The sequence below is a fragment of the Elephas maximus genome, chromosome 3 (assembly GCF_024166365.1).
Source record: "Elephas maximus indicus isolate mEleMax1 chromosome 3, mEleMax1 primary haplotype, whole genome shotgun sequence".
Lineage (NCBI taxonomy): Eukaryota > Metazoa > Chordata > Mammalia > Proboscidea > Elephantidae > Elephas > Elephas maximus.
In genome coordinates this window covers 93,889,810-93,909,572 of record NC_064821.1, presented here as the reverse complement: position 1 = coordinate 93,909,572, position 19,763 = coordinate 93,889,810, and the positions used below count along the sequence as shown (strand labels likewise).

Here is a 19,763-nt window from a genome sequence, read left to right as displayed (position 1 = left end):
ACAAAAATAAGCAAGACATGATGTTTTCGAGGTGACAATATATAAGAAAATGATTAGGATATAGTAAGCTGATTATAATATATACACATATATACATACATATACACAGGCGGGGCAGATTACTCATTAAGCAAAGCAAGCATGTGCTGAGAGTATCAATAAAACAGGATCACCAGTTGTTCAAAGCAAAGACCCATAGATGTGAAGCAGACAGAACACAGGGAAAAGTGAGTGCCGCAGTGGAAGGGCACTGGTAGGGCACTATATGAAATTGATACCAGCTCAGTGTGTGAGGATGTGCTGCCTAGAAATAACGTTTACGCGGGGTCACGAGGGTGTCATGTTCAAGGTTCTTTAAGCTGTGAGGCTCCTACCACTTCAGTACCTTTGTTGACACCTGTCACCTATCGTCCCCTTCTGTGTAGTTGAAACTCTTTTATCTTGACGGGTCTTTTGGGAGTATATTATTTCTTTCTAAAAACAAGAGGTGGGGGTGGGCTATTGAGTCTAACTCTTGCTACATTCACCCAATATGCAACTGAATCCAAAATGAGTGGGTAAGGATGGTTTATATTAATAGATAACAGGCCTCTGATCCATTTTGAGAGAACCGTCTTGTATGTACACATCTGCTGATCCGGCAACTCCAGCCAAGAGGGCCAGCAATGCTATTTGCCATGGTACAAACACAAGGGTATGCTCCTACGCATGTCTTGGTAAACAACTAATGGGAACTCCAGTCCCAGATGATGCACAAAAGTGAGGGATCTCGAATAAGTCAACCGTTGCGATAAATTCAGTCAAGTTACTTTTTAACTATGTAGCATTTATGTACACTTATGTCCTAAGTTTTGTAAACTGTAGCATTTATACCCACTCCTCATCTACTGATAGGATTAGGTTCCAAAGACCAGGTCGTTATGTGAAAATCAGTGTTACTTGAAAATGGAGGATGACCACATCAGATCACAAAGTGGAGGATGGTTACATCATTACATAATTGTCAAATTACATCATTATATAACTGCCAAAGTACATCATAATGTAACTGCTAAACCACTGAGAATCACGGCCCAGCCAGGTTGACACATTATCTTAACCATCACCATCTGGCGCTACACTTGCACCTTGGCGTTCATTACCGCCAGACGTATGTTGTTAACGCTCAGGATAGTTGGATAGGAGATTTTTTTTACTATTGACGTAAATGTGAAATGTTCAATAAGGAGATAGTGAATAAGTAAGGAGTAGGTGTCTTCAGGGTGACATCTTTGCATTTCAACACTTTAAAGAGGTCCTTTGCAGCAGATTTACCCAATGCGACGCATCTTTTGATTTCTTGACTGCTGCTTCCATGGGTGTTGATTGTGGATCCAAGTAAGATGAAATCCTTGACAACTTCAATCTTTTCTCCATTTCTCATGATGTTGCTCATTGGTCCAGTTGTGAGGATTTTTGTTTTCTTTATGTTGAGGTGTAATCCATACTGAAGGCTGTGGTCTTTGATCTTCGTTAGTAAATACTTCAAGTCCTCTTCACTTTCAGCAAGCAAGGTTGTGTCATCTGCATAAAGCAGGTTGTTAACGAGTCTTCCTCCAATCCGGATACCCCTCTCTTCTTACAGTCCAGCTTCTCAGATTATCTGCTCAGCATACAGATTGAATAGGTATGATGAAAGGCTACAACCCTGACATACATCTTTCCTGACTTTAAACCAGTGAGTATCCTCTTGTTCTGTGTGAACAACTCCCTCTTCATCTATGTAAAGTTTCCTCTTGAGCACAATTAAGTGATCTGGAATTCCCATTCTTTGCAATGTTATCCATAATTTGTTATGATCCACACAGTCAAATACCTCAGCATAGTAAACAAAACACAGGTAAACATCTTTCTGGTATTCTCTGCTTTCAGCCAGGATCCATCTGACATCAGCAATGGTACCCCTGGTTCCACGTCCTCTTCTGAAACCAGCCTGAATTTCTGGCAGTTCCCTGTCGATATACTGCTGCAGCTGCTTTTGAATGATCTTCAGCAAAGTTTTGCTTGCGTGTGATATTAATGATATCATTCTACAACTTCCACATTCGGTTGGATCACCTTTCTTGGGAATAGGCATAAATATGGATCTCTTCCGGTCAGTTGGCCAGGAAGCTCTTTCCATATTTCTTGGCATAGACGAGTGAGCACCTCCAGCGCTGCATCTGTTTGTTGAAACATCTCAGTTGATATTCCTTCAATTCCTGGAGCCTAGTTTTTCGCCAGTGCCCTCAGAGCAGCTTGGACTTCCTCCTTCAGTACCATTGGTTCCTGATCGTATGCTACCTCTTGAAATGGTTGAACATAGACTAATTCTTTTTGGTATAATGACTCTGTGTATTCCTTCCATCTTCTTTTTGTGCATTCTGCATCGTTTAATATTTTTCTCACAGAATCCTTCACTATTGCAGCTCGAGGCTTGAATTTTTTTCTTCAGTTCTTTCAGCTTGTGAAACGCAGAGCGTGTTCTTCCCTTTTGGATTTCCATCTCCAGGTCTTTGCACATGTCATTATAATACTTTACTTTGTCTTCTCGAGCTGCCCTTTGAAATCTTCTGTTCAGTTCTTTTACTTCATTATTTCTTTCTTTTGCTTTAGCTGCTCAATGCTTATAAGTTTCAGAGTCTTCTCTGACATCCATTTTGGTCTTTTCTTTCTTTCCTATCTTTTCAGTGACCTCTTACTTTCTTCATGGGTTAAGTCCTTGAGGTCATTCCCCAACTCGTCTGGTCTTTGGTCACTAGTGTTCAATGTGTCAAATCTATTCTTGAGATGGTCTCTAAATTCAGGTGGAATATACTCAAGGTCATATCCTTGGCTCTTGTGGACTTGCTTTGATTTTCTTGAGTTTCCGCTTGAATTTCATATGGGCATTTGGTGGTCTGTTTCACAGTCAGCTCCTGGCCTTGTTCTGGCTGATGATATTGAGCTTTTCCATCGTCTCTCTCCACAGATGTAGTCAGTTTGATTCCTGTATGTTCCCTCTGGCGAGGTCCATGTGTATAGTCACCGTTTATGTTGGTGAAAGAAGGTATTTGCAATGAAGAAGTTGTCGGTCTTGCAAAATTTTATCATTCGATCCTGTCATTGTTTCTATCACCAAGGCCATATTTTCCAGCTATTGATGCTTCTTCATTTCCAACTTTCGCATTCTAATCACCAGTAGTTATCAGTGCATCCTGATTGCATGTTCAATTTCAGACTGCAACAGCTGATAAAAACTTCAGTTCCTTTCTCTTTGGCCTTAGTGGTTGGTGCATAAATTTGAATAACAGTCGTATTAACTGGTCTTCCTTGTAGGTGTATGGATATTATCCTATCCCTGACAGCGTTGTACTTCTGGATAGATCTTGAAATCTTCTTTTTGACGATGAATGCAACACCATTCCTCTGCAAGTTATCATTCCTGGCTTAGTAGACTATACGATTGTCTGATTCAAAATGGCCAATGTCAGTCCATTTCAGCTCACGAATGCCTAGGATATCGATGTTTATGAGTTCTGTTTCATTTTTGACGATTTCCAATTTTTCTAGATTCATACTTTGTACATTCCAGATTCCGATTATTAATGGATGTTTGCAGCTGTTTCTTCTCATTTTGAGTCGTGCCACATCAGCAAATGAAGTTCCCGAAAGCCTTACTCCATCTACATCATTAAGGTCAGCTCTACGTTGAGGAGGCAGCCCTTCCCCAGTTGTCTTTTGAGTGTCTTCCAACCTGGGGAGGCTCATCTTCCGGCACTATATCAGACAGTGTTCCACTGCTATTCATAAGGTTTTTACTGGCTTATGCTTTTCAGAGTAGTCTGCCAGGGCCTTCTTCCTAATCTGTCGTAGTCTGGAAGCTCAGCTGAAACTTGTCCTCCATGGGTGTCACTGCTGGTATCTGAATATTGGTGTCATAGCTTCCAGCATTCTAGCAACACTCAAGCCCCCACAGTACGACAAACTGACAGACACTTGGGGGAATCTCACCACAGAAATAATTAAATCATTACATAGCTGCCAGACTACATCATAACTGCCAAACAACTGATTATCATGGCCTAGCCGACTTGATACACAATCTTAGCCATCATACTGGGTCTCCTGCCTCTTCATCTAGTATTCTTTCTACCGTACCACTCTGCATGTTGTGATTTATGATGATTTTCATGATTTGGAAAGTCTATTAGTGAAAAATACTAACTAAAATAGCATCTAGTGGATTGGAAAACATAATAATATATGAATCTACGAGTCTTAGAATAGAAAACCATGAGGATAGAGTTTAGAATTAAGATATCAGCATTCAAAGGAGGGAGGAGATGACTTCCAGATGACCAATGGAAGAGAAAGGAGTCCTCCAGATGGTAGAAGGAACCTATGAAAAGACATTCACTTCTCTACCTACCCTGGTGGGACAGTGGTTAGGAGCTACAACTACTAGCCAGGAAGTTGACGCTTCGAATCCACCAGCTGTGGGCGGGATAAAGTCATATTGATGAAGCATAGTATTTGTGTGAAGTTTGCAAAATTGATTTTTGTAAGTGCAGAGGCCAGTCATATGACAATGCTGCCAGTATGTCAAGACATTATAAAGGTATGCAACAGAAAATTTTAGAATGTAATGAGTGTGCCATTTTCACACCACGTTCTGTGCGTTCACTTAATTTTGTAGGACATAGCACAATAGATTTTTGTCTGGAAGCAGTTAATTTTTTCCTATTGTTCAAATACCGTACACGTATTTTGCTGATTCCGTTCACCTATGGGAAACCCTGGTGGTGTAGTGGTTGAGTGCTATCTATGGCTGCTAACCAAGGAGTCAGCAGTTCAGATCTACCAGGCGCTCCTTGGAAACTCTATGGGGCAGTTCTACTCTGTCCTGTAGGGTCGCTATGAGTCAGAATCGACTCGACGGGACTGGGTTTGGTTTGGTTGGTTCACCAATGGACAGTTATTAAAACGTATTTAAGCAATGATCGAGTATAATTAAAATGCCTTTCTAATATCTTTTGGGAAGTATGTGCTATAGGATCAAGCAATCCTGGAATTGTACACTCAGATTGTAGTTGCCTTAGAGAATATTTCTGAAGACTAGACACAAAAAGGAGATGCCAAAAGAGAAGCTGAAAACATCGTCAACAAAATGTAAAAAGTGGAGTATGTATTTATGTTGATTGTGTGGAATAATATATTGTAGCATTTCCATTGAACAATTTCAGGCTTTCCAAGATACAGAAGTAAATTTAAAGACATGCGCAGGTGTCTACCAGTAAATACCATTAACAGGGTATTTACATACTTTAAGAGAGATTTCGAAAACACAACAAAACGAATACTAACAAATTCTGATTATTGAAGCAGTTCACCATCGCAGAGGCATTAGAAAGAAACAAGTAAATGACAGACGTGCTCCAGAAATACCGAGTGCCAGAGATCAGTTTCCCATAAACGCATGCTACATTGTCATTGACACACGTGAATCTTGGGTGAGAAGGACGAAAGTGTATGAAATTCTTTTAAATAGGTTTTCTTTCTTAATGTGAATATATCTGATGAAGAATGCATGAAGGCATCCAAAAAATTTATGCAGGCTTATCCCAATGACTTAAATAGAAACCTTTACAGAGAAGTGCGACAGTTTCATTCTTATATGAGAACTGAGTTTACAGATTCAGGGAAGATAAATTTTACATTTGCAAGCAAGTATGATTCCATAATAGAAGATAAAATACAATGTTTATTTCCCAGTGTTGAAATTGCTTTATGCATAGTCCTCACTTTAATGATCACAAACTGCACAATGAAAAGCTCATTTTCATCCCTGAAGAGACTAAAAAAACCCTCAGCCTACACCTGTGATTCAGGAAAGACTCGATTCATTGTCATAATTATTCATGGAAGTAGATATTGTTCACACCTTAATTGTGACAAAATCATTGAAGAATTTTTAAAAGCAAAGAATATAAAAATGTTTTCAGTTATACCGTGTTAGAGGTGAAAGATCAATCTAAAAATAAAATATAGTAATTTCTTGTAATAATTGTTTTCTGATCATTAAATTTTCTTTTACAATGTCTTTTCATATGCTCATTTATAATTACAGCATTTATTATGAAATAAACATCAAAATTGAAGAATGAGCCATTTAACGCAGAATTGGTGAAACTCAGTTTTTCATTGTGGGAGATCAACAGAATTTTACATTGATTGTTGAAACAATTCAGTTCACTGACTCATTTTCTTTGTTGTAGAATATGTGGACTCTTCTTTTTGTAGAAGATATGGTATATAGTAAAAATCTTAGTACCCTGCATCCAGTAAAAAATTTACGGTCTGGTTCATCTCATTCTGCTAAAATAGCATACGTCACTTTTTCGTTCAATTGTTAATGTTAAAGTTGCATTTAAAAAGAAGTTACATCATGAATAGTTAAGGCACACACCAACCAAACCCAAACCCATTGCCGTGAAATCGATTCTGACTCATAGCAACCCTATAGGACAGAATAGAACTGTCCCATAGGGTTTTCATGGCTGCAAATCTTTACAGAGGCAGACTGCCCCATCTTTATCCTGTGGAGCGGCTGGTGGGTTCAAACCTCGTTCTTTTAGTTAGCAGCTGAGCCCTTTAACTACTGCGCCACCAGGGCTCCTTGACGTACACACACACACGTACACACACACACACGTATATAACTCATAGATCCCATTTAAAGGTGTCAATAAGCAGATGAGGGGGCACCACAGAGTACCAGTATTTAGGGCCCTCACGTGCCTTAATCTGGTCGTGTACACAGGTTTATAATTCCCTTAGGGGCTAGAGGGCTAGGGATGGTTAGGGAAGACGTCACAGAGCAAGAAGTCTTGAGTGGCAGAGAAGTTAAAGAAACTCTATGCATAGGAAATAACTTGAACAAAAGATGGGGGTGGTTGGACAATGTATTAGGTATGCATAAATATTTTTCTGCGTACTTGGGATAAAAAGATGATTTAAGTCATGGTTTTCAGGAGATCAGAATCTACCAGGGAAAACAGAAGATGCATATGTAATGTAAAACAAATAATTCTAGTCTGATAAATGCCCAGGCATCTTTGGAAAGTAGTAGACAGAAGGCCTTAGATTACTAGTAATAATCTCCAAAGTATAATTTAGTTGGATAACTAGCAGCTGACTGTCACTCTGGATACAAATTATTTAATGTAGCATTTATATTATATACTTTGCATGATTTGCTGCATAGGGAGGTGAGTTTAAGGCAGTGTTAGCCAATAGAAATATAATGTAGGACACATGTAGTTTAAAATTTTCTAGTAGCCATATTAAAAATAAAGAACTGGTGAGTTAATTTTAATAGTACATTTTATTTAACTCAATATATTTAAAAATGTTGTCATTTCAGTGTGTAATCAGTATAAAAATTATTAATGAGGCATTTTCATACTAAACCTAAGAAATCTGGTGTGTATTTTACACTAACTGAACTCAATTCTTATTAGCCACATTTCAAATGCTCAGAAGCCTCAGTGGGTAATGGCTACCATATTAGATAGCACAGGTTTAAGGATTTTATTAAAAGTAATTACAATTTGTTGAATAATTTAAAAAAGTCTTTGTAAGTCCTTTTCCTTTTATAATTATATATAGGTCTTATACATGGTAAATTAATCAGCTTTCAGCTTCTGTGTCATAGAATGAAGTGCCTATATCAATAGGCCTTAACAGAAACTTTGAAAGTGATGCAATAACAACATTTAGTGAGTTAGATTTTCTGGGCTATGTAAACTCCCTAAATTCCACCCTAAGAAAATTAGACACTTTGGAATTTCCTTAATCAAAATTGTCATCTAAAAATGCTGTGTTTTACAGTTTGTAAGGATGCTTGAAGACCTTCTCTAAAGATTTGCTTATGGGGCTCATAAACCACGTGACTGTTAACTGGTTGTAACAGTTGAGTTTGATGAGGCACAAATGTGTTTTGGAGACACAGATTTAAAATAAAACTTTTTAGAATTAGAATAGTTGATCTTTCATTGTTTTTCTCCTTTCTCCTTCAAGGACCCTGGTGTCTTTTTCTCTTTTGAAGGCTTCTCTTGCCTGTTCCTGAGAATGATGAATCTTAATCCTATTAGTGGAATCCTAGTTATTTTAGTCAGGTTTGGTTTTTTCAGGAGGAAGTGAGTAGCAGGATTAGAAAACACAGTCTCATTATTTTCATATAGATGTTATTAATGAAAAACAGGTAGAGAAAATACATAACACATTGTAAATACCTTCCTATATTTCTGTCTCTTGGTATTTAAAGATTTTATACAGTTCAGTATGCACCTCAAGATCAAATATTTAAAGCTGTAACAGTGCATAAGGTGCTTTCAGTAATTATTAGAAAGTAAGTTTGACTTTACTAAGTAAAATATAAATATAAATATAAAAATGTAATCACTCATATTTGAGGATCTATCACATATTAGTGCATAATGATATTTATAAAAGCAGACTAAAGTTAAAATGGAAACATTCATATTTAACAAACAGATAAAGGGAAAAGGGAGAAGGGAACTCATTGAGCATATCTACTATGAGCTGGCTGTTGAATTATTTAATTTTTACAACCTTATAAAGGAAAGTAGGGAGCTCTGGTGGTAAAGTGGTTAAAGTACTCGGCTGCTAACCGAAAGGTCTGGTGGTTCGAATTTACCAGCCGCTCCACGGGAGAAAGATGTGGCAGTCTTCCTATAATGATTTCGGCCACGGAAACCCTATGGAGCAGTTCTACTCTGTCCTATAGGATCACTATGAGTTGGAATCAACTTGAGGACAGTGTATTTGGATTTTGGGTGATAAGGAAGGTATTATTTTTCCTCTATAGATAATACTCTGTAGGTAATTGTTATCAGGAGGGACCAGTCCCTGGGAAGGACATCATGCTTGGTAAAGCAGAGGGTCAGGGAAAAAGAGGAATGAGATGGATTGACACAATGGCAACAACAATGGGCTCAAACATAGAAAGGATTGTGAGGACTGCACAGGACTGGGTACTGTTTAGTTCCATTGTACATGGGGCAGCTGTAGGTTGGAACTCATTGTCGGCAGCTAACAACAGCAATTTTTCGTCTATAGATAATATTAGTCAAGTGAAGCAATTTGGTCTAGGTCATATAGTTCGTAAATTCAGACTAGTCTGACTCCAAAGCCTGTGTTCCTTTTTGCTCTGCAACATTCAAAATTTCCTTTCTTCCTTCCTCCTCTCCTCGTATCCTTCTTCTCTTCCTCCCATCCTCTCTGTCCTATCCACCCATCCATGTATTCATCGTAACTGTTGCCATTGCATTGATTCCAACTCGTAGTAACCCTATAGGACAGAATAGAAATGCCTCTTTGGGTTTATTCATTATACCTCTGTTTAATACAGTGAACCCTGTGGAGCCAGAAGTTGATAGACTGCCTTTCTGGTCTTTTTGCCAAAGGGAAATTTCCTGCCTTTGACAGGTGCAGTCTTATCACTTTTCTGTTGTTCTCTCAGTGGAAAATACTTGCATTTTCCTTCTCTGACAGGTTTCCATCTTACACAGGTTCTAGCTTCCCTAGGTTTTACTGTATAGGGAATAATAACAAATAGCTCTAATTTCACTGAAAAAAGTAGATTAAGAGAAACAAAATTGAAAGCAGTAAAAAGAAACAAGTTACTAGTGTTTTTCAAGGTTGTAAAATCTGATGCATTTTATATGAAATGAAGCTGTTGATTAAGTTGTGAAAATTCCAGGCTGAATGCTTGAACAAGTTGTTTTCTGAAATATTTTTTAAGTCTTAAATGTAAAATGCTTTGCAGATTTCCAACAGATAGATATTGTATACATTTTCTGCAAATTCATTTGCCATGAAATCTGTTTCCCAGACATTTCACAGATGATTAATTTTTTTTGCGAAATACTGAAGTAATTCATAAAGAAGAAAATTTTAAATTAACCAAAAAAGGATATGGAAAATGCCTATGAAGTATAATTACCAGCCATAACTAAAAATGAAAATGACAAAATTAAAAGAACATTAAGACAAAATGAAATAAAAGAATAAAAGAAAATATCAGAGGGCAAGAACAAAATAAGGCCTTTTTCATGAAACCCACCACATGTCTGTCAGTTTGTATTGGTTAGGCAATCATATGGCCTACTATGCTGGGAATGACAAATTGAAGAGGAATGGTGTTGTTGTTAAAAAGAACATTTGAAGATTTATCCTAAAGTACAGTGCTGTGAGTGATAGGATAGTATCCATATGCCTACAAGGAAGATCCGTTAATACAACTATTATTGAAATTTACACACCAACCACTAAAGCCAAAGATGAAGAAATCAAAAATTTTTACCAACTTCTGCAGTCTGAAATTGATCGAACATGCAATCAAGATGTATTGGTAATTACTGGCGATTGAAATGCACAAGTTGGAAATGAAGAATTGGTAGTTGGAAAATATGGCCTTGGTGATAGAAATGATGTTGGAGATCTCATGATAGAACTTTTCAACACCAAAGACTTTTTTGTTGCAAATGCCTTTTTCACCAATGCAAATGGTAACAATACGCAGGAATCAAATCGACTACATCTGTGGAAAGAGGTGGTGGAAAAGCTCAATATTGTCAGTCAGAACAAGGCCAGGGGCTGACTGTGGAACAGAACATCAATTGCTCATATGCAAATTGAAGTTGAAGACAATTAGAACAAATCCATGGAAGCCAAAGTACGACCTTGAGTGTATCCCACCTGAATTTAGAGACCATCTCAAGAAAAGATTTGATGCATTGAGCTCTAATGACCAAGGACCAGATGAGTTATGGAGTTACATCGAGGACATCATACTTGAAGAAAGCAAGAGGGCATTAAAAAGACAAGAAAGAAAGATAAAACCAAAATAGATGTCAGAAGATAGCCTGAAAGTTGCACTTGAATGTAGAGTAGCTAAAGTGAAAGGAAGAAATGATGAAGCAAAAGAGCTGAACAGAAGATTTCAAGACAAAGTAATTATAATGAAATGTGCAAAGATCTGAGGATAGAAACCAAAGATAGAAAAATAGAAGATAGAAAACCAAAACACGCTCAGCATTTCTCAAGCCGAGAGAACTAAATAAAAACTTCAAGCTTTGAGGTGCAATGCTGAAGGATTCTATGGGGAAAATATTAAATGACACAGGAAGCATCAAAAGAAGATGGAAGGGACTTCAGAGCCACAAAGTTTGGCTGTGGTGGCAAATGGGTTTGGGTGGCTCCTTGGCGTGTGGTAATGGTGACAGTAGTGGTTCCTCCTGGCCCTGTTAATGTTGGGGCCAGGCCCGGGAAGGATGTTGCCTTAGAGCCTCGCCTAGGTGGGGTAGGGCTGGGAGGGGACGGGGTGCGGACTGGCCATGTCTGAGGTAACCTGGAGTCTGCTGCAGCACTAAGGCATCAGTTTTAGGAGAATCGCTGACTTTGACTCTTGGGGCCAGCTAGTGGAGGTAATGGACGTGTATCAGATATCAGCAAGACATCTACAAAAAGAGGCCCAAGCTCAACACAGTAATTTCGAATTCGCAGAGCACAAAAGAAGACCATAGGCAAAATTGCAACATGCTTGGAATTACGAAGTGCAGCTTTACAGTCTACAGAGTCCCAAGAAGAATTTTTACTGGAGAATCTGAAGAACCTAGAACCAATCCTAAAGAATATTCTTACATATAATAAAGAATTCCCATTTGATGTTCAGCCTGTCCCAGTAAGAAGAATTTTAGCACCTGGTGAAGAAGAGAATTGTGAATTTGAAGAAGAAGAAGAAGGTGGTGCTGGAGCAGTTTCTCCTGATAATTTTCCTGCTAGAGTTCTTGGTACTTGATTATCACCAGAACCAGAAATGACATTACTCAAAATCAGAGTTGAGAAAATTGGTCTGAAAGATGCTGGGCAGTACATCAACCCCTACATCACAGTTGGTGTAAAGGACCTGAATGGCATAGATTTAACTCCCATGCAAGATATTTCTGTGGCTTCAAGTAAAGAAGATAATATATGTTCATTTTATATTTTACCAGCTTCTGCAGTCTAAAATTGATCGAAAAATTAACCAAAAGTACAGCTATCTTCTTTGAATTTAAACACTAAAAAAAAAAAAGGTTTACTGGCACCAAGTGTTTTGCTTTCATGGAGATCACTGAAATTATACCTGGGCAGATTGTAATTGTCAGTTTGTCATACTGTGGGGACTTGCGTGTTGCTGTCATGCTGGAAGCTATGCCACCGGTATTCAAATACCAGCAGGGTCACCAATGGCAGACAGGTTTCAGCCAAATGACTCAAAATGAGAAGAAACAGCTGCAAACATCCATTAATAATCAGAAGATGGAATGTACGAAGTATGAATCTAAGAAAATTGGAAATTGTAAAAAATGGAATGCATAAACATTGATATCCTAGGCATTAGTGAGCTGAGATGGACTGGTACTTGCCATGTTGAATTGGACAATCATATGGTCGACTACGTCGGCAATGACAAACTGAAGAGGAGTGGTGTCACATTCATCATCAAAAAGAACATTTTAAGATATATCCTGAAGTACAGTGCTTTCAGTGATAGGGTAATATCCATACGCCTACAAGGAAGACCAGTTAATACAGCTGATACTGAAATTTACACACCAACCACCAAGGCCAAAGATGAAGAAATTGAAGATTTTTAGCAGCTTCTGCAGTCTGAAGTTGATCCAACGTGCAGTCGGGATGCACTGATAATTACTGGTGACTGGAACGCGAAAGTTGGAAACGAAGAAGTATCAGTATTTGGAAAAAATGGCTTTGGTAATAGAAACGATGCTGGAAATCACGTGATAGAATTTCAATGATTTCTTCATTGCAAGTACCTTTTTTTCACCAACATAAATGGCGTCTATACACATGGACCTCACCAGGTGGAATACACAGGAATCAAAGCGACTACATCTATGGAAAGTGATGATGGAAAAGCTCAATATCAGTCAGAGCAAAGCCAGGGGCCGACTGCGGATCAGACCTTCAATTACTCATACGCAAGTTCCAGTTGAAACTGAAGAAAATTTAGAACAAGTCTATGAGAGCCAAAGTACAACATTGAGTATATCCCACCTGAATTTTGAGACCATCTCAAGAATAGATTTGGTGCATTGAACGCTAATGACTGAAGACTAGACGAGTTGTGGAATGACGTCAAGGACATCATACGTGAAGAAACCCAGAGGTCATTAAAGAGACAGGAAAGAAACAAAAGATCAAAATGGGTGTCAGAAGAGACTCTGAAACTTACTCTTGAACGTCGAGCAGTGAAAGCAAAAGGAAGCAATGATGACATAAAAGAACTGAACACGAGATTTCAAAGGGTGGCTTGAGAAAGCAAAGTATTATAATGACGTGCTAAGAGCTGGAGATAGAAAACCAGAAGGGAGGAACACGCTCAGCATTTCTCAAGCTGAAAGAACTGAAGAAAAAATTCAAGCCTCGAGTTGCAATAGTGAGGGATTCTATGGCAAAAGTATTAAATGACTCAAGAAGCATCAAAAGAAGATGGAAGGAATACACAGAGTCATTAGAGCAAAAATAATTGGTTGATGTCCCACCATTTCAAGAGGTAGCATATGATCAGGAACCGATGGTACTGAAGGAAGAAATCCAAGCTGCACTGAAGGCATTGGCGAAAAACAAGGCTCCGAGAAGTGAAATAATATCAATTGAGATGTTTCAACGAGAGGATGCAGTGCTGGAACTGCTGACTCGTGTATGCCAAGAAATTAGGAAGACAGCTACCTGACCAGCTGACTGAAAGAGATCCATTTTTATGCCTATTCCCAAGAAAGGTGACCAGACTGAATGTGGAGATTATTGAACAATATCATTAATATCACATGTAAGTAAAATTTTGCAGAAGATCATTCAAAAGTGGCCGTAGCAGTATATCAACAGGGAACTGCCAGAAATTCAGGCTGGTTTCAGAAGAGCACGTGGAACCAAGGATATCGTTGCCAATGTCAGGTGGGTCCTGGCTAAAAGCAGAGAATACCAGAAAGATGTTTGCCTGTATTTTATTGACTAAGCAAAGGCGTTTGACTTTGTGGATCATAACAAATTACGGATAACATTGCAAAGAATGGGAATTCTAGAACATTTAATTGTACTCATGAGGAACCTGTACATAGCCCAAGAGGCAGTCGTTCGAACGGAAACTGTGGTTTAAAGTTAAGAAAGGTGTACATCAGGATTATATCCTTTTGCCATGCGTATTCAATCTGTACGCTGGATTGTATGAAGAAGAATGTGGCATCAGGATTGGCGGAAGACTCATTAACAATGTGTGATACGTAGATGATACAACCTTGCTTGCTGTAGTAGTCACCTACTGCTGCTATAACAGAAACATCACAAGTGAATGGCTTCAACAAACAGAAATTTATTCTCTTACAGTCTAGTAGGCTAGAAGTCCAAATTCAGGGTGCCAACTCCAGGGGAAGTCTTTCTTCTCTCTGTCGACTCTGGTGGAAGGTCCTTGTCATCAGTCTTCCTGTGGTCTAGAAGCTTCTCTGCACAGGAACTAGCGTGTCCAAAGGACACTCTCTGCTCTTGGTGCTGCTTTCTTTGTGGGATGAGCCCCCCCCCCCCCGTCTCTCTGCTCACTTCTCTGTTTTGTATCTCAAAAGAGATTGGCTTAAGACACTGTCTAACCTTGTAGATCTCATCAATATAACTGCCGCTAATCCATCTCATTATCATCATAGTGATAGGATTTACAATACATAGGAAAATCACATCAGATGACAGAATGGTGGAGAATCACACAATATTGGGAACCATGGCCTAGCCAAATTGATACACATATTTTTTGGGGACACAATTCAGTCCATGACAGTTGCTGAAAGTGGAGTTGAAGCACTTGCTGATGAAGATCAAAGCCTTTAGTACAGATTACACCTCAACAGAAAGAAAATAAAAATCCTCAGAACTGGACTGATAAGCAACATCATGATAAACAGAGAATAGACTGAAGTTGTCTAGAATTTCATTTTACTTGCATGCACAAATTACTGCCCATGGAATCAGCTGTCAAGAAGTCAGAAAACACATTGCATTGGACAAATCTGGTGCAAGAAATCTCTTTAAAGTGTTAAAAAACAACAATCTCACTCTAAGGCCTAAGGTGCACTTGACCCAAGCCAGGGTGTTTTCCATCGCCTTACATGCACTCGAAAGCTGGACAGTGAATAAGGAAGACCAAAGAATTGATGCCTTTGAATTATGGTGTTGGCGAAGACTATTGAATATACCATGGACTGTCAGAAGAACAAGTAAGTCTGTCTTGGAAGAAGGACAGTCAGAATGCTTGTTAGAAGTAAGGATGGTAAGGCTTTGTTTCACATACTTTGGACTTGTTATCCACCATTCCCTGGAGAAGGACATCATGCTTGGTAAAATAGAGGGTCAGCTAAGAAGAGAAAGACCCTCAACAAGATGGAGTGACACAGTGGCTTCAACACTGGTTTCAAACATAGCAATGATTGTGAGCATGGCGAAGGAGTGGGCAGTGTTTTGTTCTGTTGTACATAGGGTCGCTTTGAGTAGGAACCAAGTTGAGGTTACCTAACGACATAAAATGAGAATCTGATTAAAGAAGAACGCCTCTGTATTGGAACCAGAGATCACATTCCATTTGTCGTTTCTGTCCTCTCAGGACTATTAAAAATCTTAAAAGTACACAGATTCCAGCCATAGAATTTATTTCATGATTCCCCTTCCTCTTCCTGGGAGAGGAAATGAAACAGGAAAGAAGAGTACACTTAGGATTTAGCCAGTGGGGGTCCTTCTGAAATGGAAAAAGAAACACATAAATCAAAAAGATGAACAAAACCAATACAAACAAATTGAAGCAGGGGTGACGAAATGAATATACGAAATGCTTGAGTCTATCCTTTCCTACTGGGATTTTATAGGTAACCATGGAAAATACCTGCTAGGTTGGTATTGAGAAAATGGTGCTTCATAGACTCATCTTAGGGTTGCCAGTTTATATATTATATTTCTGGTCTAAACCGTATAACCAACCACCCACATGCCACTGGGTTGCCCACTGATCATACAGAGTAACCATTTTAAATGACATGAAATTCACGTTTTTTTTCCTTTACAGAACCGTAATCTACAATGTTCAAATAAATTTTCTGTAGAAATTTTGTATTATGTAGAAAGAGCTGGAGGATAACTAATAATTACCTGATAGTTTGGAATTTTCAGCTAGTTCTAGCCATTACGTTTTGATATATGGAAAGGAATATTTTTCTGTCTACAGTCCCCAGTACTCTAAATGTTAGCTGTCAACTATGACTAGTGCCTCATTTTGGTCAGTTTTTGTTTTTTAAATTTTACTCGAATTAAAATAAACAAAAAACATTTCTACATAAATATTTGACTTTTAAAAATCCTGCAAAATTTAATTTTTCACACATTCTCCCCCCCCAAAAAAAACTTGTTTCCATAGGGATATGAATTGTAGCATAAGTATCTACTGTCTCCTGTTGATTTATTGTGTTATTTATAGCTTCCCTCACTGTATAGTAAGGTTTGAAATCATCAGTAAGAATAGTCAATAGTGGAAAGTATAGGATCTTCAAACTTAACAAGGAATTAAAATCCCGTAGAGCTTTTGCAAAGCATAATGGATTTAAGGGGAAAAAAATTAAATTTCACTTAAAATGTTAAGAGCTGTATAATAATTCACCTGAAGTATCACAGGGCAAATGTTTGCTTACATCATGAAACTCCTTTTTTTCCCAAAGCATATTCATCCCTTTCTGATAACCAGAATTTGCTGTATAATGAGGCAGTTCCCCTTAGATTTCTTGTATGAAGTTATTGCTGTCTTTGACAGAGGTACTTTTCTTCATGTGAGTGAAAGCAGCTGGGGATTTTTTCCCATTTAATTTGGGCAGCCCTTCCTGGAGCTCCTTATTCCTTTGGGTAGATCCAAATTTCCATCTGGTATCATTTTCCTTATTTCTGAAGGACTTCCTTTAACATTTCTTTTAGTACAAACTTTTTGTTGATGATTTTTTTAGCTTTTGTGTGTCTGACAAAGTCTCTTATTTTAAAGTTATTTTTGCTGGGTATAGAATTCTAGGTTGACAGTTTTTTTCTTTGATTATAGTCAGTTCTACTATGATGCTATCATGAAGTGTGAATTTGTTCCAATGTGATTGAATATAATAGGGAACGTTCTGAGTGTAATGCAAATTCGTGTTTGCTTACATATGATTTTGTCTATGGGAAACACAAAGTGAATTCAGAACATTGCTTCCAGCTGAACTGAGCGGTGTAGCAGTACACAAAACACACATTCACACTATCTCAAATATCTTCCAGCTACTTCAATTCATTGTTATGAGCCACATCTATCCACATCTGGTATTCCAATTTTCTGTCTGATTTTAGATAACCTGTCTTCCAGCACTTCATTTTCTTTTTTAAATATGTCACCGATGATGTTCTTGAGTGCTGTACCCCAACCCCATTTTTTCCATAAGCCGTACGTGTGATTATACATAATGCTGTGAATTTTAGGTATGCATACGCAAGGATTGGGGAGTCCCTGATATCACCTTCACTTCTGATGCTAATTGCACATTTACGGGTTCTCGTGACTACCCTCAGATTCAATAGAATTCAGTAGCAGTGCTTATAACTCACCAAAAGCTCCTATACTCATGGTTATGTTTTTTTAGGAACCCTGGTGACACAGTGGTTAAAGCGCTTGGCTGTTAACTGGAGTCAGTGTTTTGAACGCACTTGTCTATTCTGCAGGAGAAAGATGTGGCAGTCTGTTTTCATAAAGATGTACAGCTTTGGAAACCCTACGGGGCAGCTCTACTCTGGTACTATGGGATTGCTATGAGTCAGAATTGGCTCAATGGCAGTGTTTTTTTTTTTTAATGGTTTATTACATTGAAATGATACAGTTAAAAATCAGCCAAGGGAAGAGGCACATGGGGTGGAGAGGTCCAAGTGTGACGCTTCCTATTGTCCTCCCCCAGTGGAGTTGAGGACAGCGTTAACTTCTCTCAGAAACAATATGTAACAGTATGCTTGGAGTATTGCCAACCAGCGAAGCACACCCAATCCTTGGTTTTTATTGGGGTTTGATCACATAGATGTGGTTGACTGTGGCTGACCTTAGTCTCCAACTCTTTCAGGGGTTGAGCTGATACTGCATGGCCCAAGGCCCTCAGGTAAACAGGCTTTTATCAGGCAGGGCATTTCAAGAGCTAGGGATTACTTCCCAGGAGCTAAAAACAAAGGCCAGATCTTTCTGTGAGTAAGATTAATTCTTTACTACCGCACATTATATCACATTATAGCAGAACTATACTGTATACTTTGAAGACTACTTTAAAGATGTTGCTCTATTTCTGGCTTGCTTTGTATCTCACTAGATGCCAGATGTCAGTCTTTGTTCTTTTGTATATATTGTATCTTTTTCCTCTGACTCCTTTTCATATTTTCTCTTTATCATTTGTTTTAAACAATTTGATTATTAGGTGCTTCAGTATAGTTTTCTTAATGTTTCCTATCCTTTAGATTCATTGACTTCCTGGACATGTCCGTTTATGGTTTTCTTCAAACTTGGAAAATTTTGGTCATGATTTCTTCAAATATTTTTTTGGTTCTCTTTCCCCCTTCACATATACAATTACATGTATTTCAGACTGCTTGAAGTTGTCCTGCAGATCAGTGCTCCTCTCTTTATTTTTTTCCCAGTCTTTTTCCTCTGTTTTGTTTTCAATAGTTTCTATGCTTAGAAACTGTGTCTTCAAGTTCACTAATGTTTTCTTCTGCAGTGCCTAATCTGCTGTTAAGCCCATTCATTATATTTCTTCCTCCCAGACATTTTTTCATCTCTGTAAGTTTCAGTTGCGTTTTTCTCATATATTCCTGGTCTTTCCTTGATGTGGTTATGCTTTATTCTATTGTTTCGACCACATGGGATATAGCTGTAATAAGTAGACAAGGTTTTAATGACCTTGTCTGCCAGTTCTGTCATATCATTTCTGGGCCTGTTTCTGTTGATTTTTTTTTTTTTTCCCATGATTATGGATTGCATTTTTCTGCTTCTTTGCATGCTTGGTAATTTTTGATAGGATGCCATATATTTTGGATTTTACCTTGCTAAGTGCAGAATATTTCCGTATTCCTTTTGACAGCAATGGGTTTAAATATTTTTGAGCATTGTTCTGGGATGCAGTTAAGTTACTGGGGTAATGGTTGATCTCTTTGAGCCTTCGCTTTAAGTTTTTTTAGGCGGGAGAAGAGTAGCCTTTAGTTTTAGAGTTGTTTTTTCGCCTCTATTGAGGCAATAAGGAACCATGGTGGCACAGTGGTTAAGCGCTTGGTTGGCTGCTAACTGAAAGGTTGACAGTTTGAATTCACCCAGTGGCTGTGGGGAGAAAGAGCTGGTGATCTGATTCCTTAAAGATTATAGCCAAGAAAATCCTATGGGGAAGCCCTGCTCTGCCACATGGGGTTGCTATGAGTAGGAATTGACTCGATGGCACCCAGCAACAACACTGAGGCAGCATTCTTATAAATACTCTACCTAATGCTTCATTTCTTATGAAGTATTTTTATTTTGGCTAGTGGGAACAGAACAAGAAATACTCTCTGCTTTGTGTGAGTTCTTGGAGATTGCCTACTTCAATCCGTTTGATGAT

The 19,763-nt window shown here is 38.3% G+C and overlaps 1 protein-coding gene and 1 pseudogene across 2 annotated transcripts in view; both read left to right on the top strand.

Moving 5' to 3' along the window:
- FAF1 (Fas associated factor 1) overlaps positions 1-19,763 on the top strand; it is a 602,340-nt gene that overhangs the window by 78,356 nt on the left and 504,221 nt on the right. The gene's annotated exons all lie outside the window — the stretch shown is intronic.
- On the top strand, positions 9,876-18,463 carry LOC126070857 (axin interactor, dorsalization-associated protein-like; annotated as a pseudogene).